We start from the raw sequence: 2,545 nt of genomic DNA, 5'->3' as shown, positions 1-2,545 counted from the left end.
ACGTCATTTTCAAATATACCATGAACACATAACAGTGTGTAAACATAAGAGGGAACTGAGAAATAAGCAATCAGAGCTTGGAGCATAGCATGGTGCTAGTTATTATTTTTAATGCCATAATAAGCACACAGACCCATAGAATACAACACTTTAATAATTATAAATGAACTAAATTTAATAATTAAATACAGGACAAAATAATTCCATTCACCTTTTTTAAATGGTATTCTCACTGCCATTGAACAAACTGATCCTGACATAACTAAACAGTTTTCCATACAGCCCTTCTGTGAAACAGTACATGAAAGACAGCAAGTGCTTAATTAATGATTATCCATTTAAGAAAGAAGAAGGTAGCCTGCATGACCAATACACTGAAGAAACTGTGGTGAGAATTAAATGGTGTGCAAAATTAAATTAAATTAAATAAGTTTAAGATTGTTAAACTTTATGTAAATTTATAGTCGCAAAGTGTCACCTAGCATACGGAGCATATCTTTTTTTCCTGCTTTAAAATCAACCTTTATGTGTGACATTTAAAAGGTAAAAGGCAACAGGCAAAAGGTAACAGGCCAAAGATGATACAGGAATAAAGATGACTAAAGTTTCTTGTTTCCTCAAAAACCCTAATAGCCACCACAAAGTCTGTGAAATATTATAGTGTGGCTTTAAACTATTGTTGTCAGCCATGTCATGGAGTGCTTCTTCTTGTGTCTTTCTTTTTGCCAGAATTATACATAATTTGATAGCTTGCACTTTATGTTAAAATTATAGATAAGAAGCACCTGATAAACGCTACTAACTTATGGAACCTCATGTTGCATTAACATATCCTGAACTTATTAGAAGTTCTTAACTGAACTGCCGGGGATATAACAACAGACAAGCCAATCTCACCAAGCATTTTGACATCAGATTAATTACTGACTTCTGATATATAACTATTGCACACACTTCTATTTACATTTTTCCACATTCGATACATGGACCATGCTTTAAACAACAGGCAGGAAAGATTAAACAAGACAGAGTGATAGAGAAAAATATGCTTCTTGTTTTGCATTCATTTCACACATTCATCTTGTGTTGCCACTTTCATTGTATATGTGGACCTTGCTCCAAACAACAGGCAGGAAAACAAAACTGAGATAGAAACAAACAGAAACATACGCTATTTATTTTGTATTTGCCTCCCGTATGCACTTCACATTTTTATTGCATTCATTACATACATGGAAAGTACTTCAAACAATGGAAAAAAATGAAAACAAGATGTAATGAAAGAGAAAATATGCAATGTGTCTCATATTCACTTCCTGCATTATTGGTCTACATATGCATGTGAGAATTTTGTGTCTTCTTCCTTCCTTTGTGTCCTTTAATTTAATCCCAACTTGTTCTTCTGCTCTCTCTTCTGCTTCTCTTCCATGGTGTCTAACTGGGCACAGGGTTCCCCTGCTGCCGATTACATCTTCTCAGCCTGGATCTGTCAGGTGTCTTACCTCTCTCTTGGTCAGCAGACATCCTACAATTTACGCTCTCCCCAGCCTTCACCTCAGCACCACCTGTCCTACCCCTGGTTCTTTCAGTTGGCATCCCACAGCTTTTCATGTCTGCCTTCTCCTTTAATGTAAAGTTCATCATTCTATGTACCTTCTATTCGTTTTTACATCGGTGGTTCTGAGGCTCACTTGTTTCATTTAGGGTTTGAGAGGCCCTGGTTTCCTTCCTCAGACCCTGCTGCTATATTTCTGGCTCAATTAGCAGGTGTCCTACAGCTTATAATATCTGCTTTCTCTTTTATCATGATGTCTGCATTTCCATATTGTGCAAGATCATGCCTTCCGTCTATGTTTCTGCATTGATGGTGTTGTGATTTACCTGTTTCTTTTTGGGGGTCAATTTTCCTCATCCTATAAGCAGCAGTTTACCTCTTAACAAAGCGGATTAAGCCAAAACTTATTATACTTAAATTCTATATTGTACTAGATAGATAGATAATACTTAATTAATCCCATAGGGAAATTGATGAAACTTTTGGCAGCAGTGGGATTCGAACCCACATCCCCAAAGAGACTGGAGCCTTAATCCAGTGCCTTTGCCGCTCGGCCACGCTACCCACCAGCTCAGTTTACTATAAAACTTTTACAAAGCATCTGATTCTTGGATGTTGTTATTCCTTGTGAAAGAGTATTTTGCTGTTGTATAAAATGTAAAGGTCTCGCAAATAATCTTTGATATTTGTTCAGATGACGTTCCAGTGAAGAGGCAGGTATATACTGTAGATGTCTATGCAAAACAATTGTTTTGGAACATTGCACATTGTTTGGAATCTATATAAATAATTTTCAAATATTCACTGAAACTTTAGGGATTCATTTGTGCAAAAGAAAAATATGATTTGATAAGAAAAAACTGAGTTTTACATATTTCAGAAAGACATAGGTATTCCAGGTTTAAAAAAAATGTAAAATCAGCAGCTACCACACTTTACCATTATCAGTGAAGAGAGCTAATCCAAAATATATTGATTTCTGCTTGTTCC

At 35.8% G+C, this 2,545-nt stretch overlaps 1 non-coding gene across 1 annotated transcript; it reads right to left on the bottom strand.

Annotated features, from left to right (window-relative positions):
• Positions 1 to 2,038: 2,038 nt before the first annotated feature.
• On the bottom strand, positions 2,039 to 2,119 carry trnal-aag (transfer RNA leucine (anticodon AAG)). Its single transcript has one exon. It is a non-coding gene; the product is annotated as a tRNA-Leu (tRNA).
• Positions 2,120 to 2,545: the final 426 nt, after the last annotated feature.

This window comes from Lepisosteus platostomus, chromosome 3, assembly GCF_059453375.1.
Source record: "Lepisosteus platostomus isolate fLepPlt1 chromosome 3, fLepPlt1.hap1, whole genome shotgun sequence".
Lineage (NCBI taxonomy): Eukaryota > Metazoa > Chordata > Actinopteri > Semionotiformes > Lepisosteidae > Lepisosteus > Lepisosteus platostomus.
Note: the sequence above shows the minus strand (reverse complement) of the source record. Positions and strands in the feature narration are given on the sequence as shown.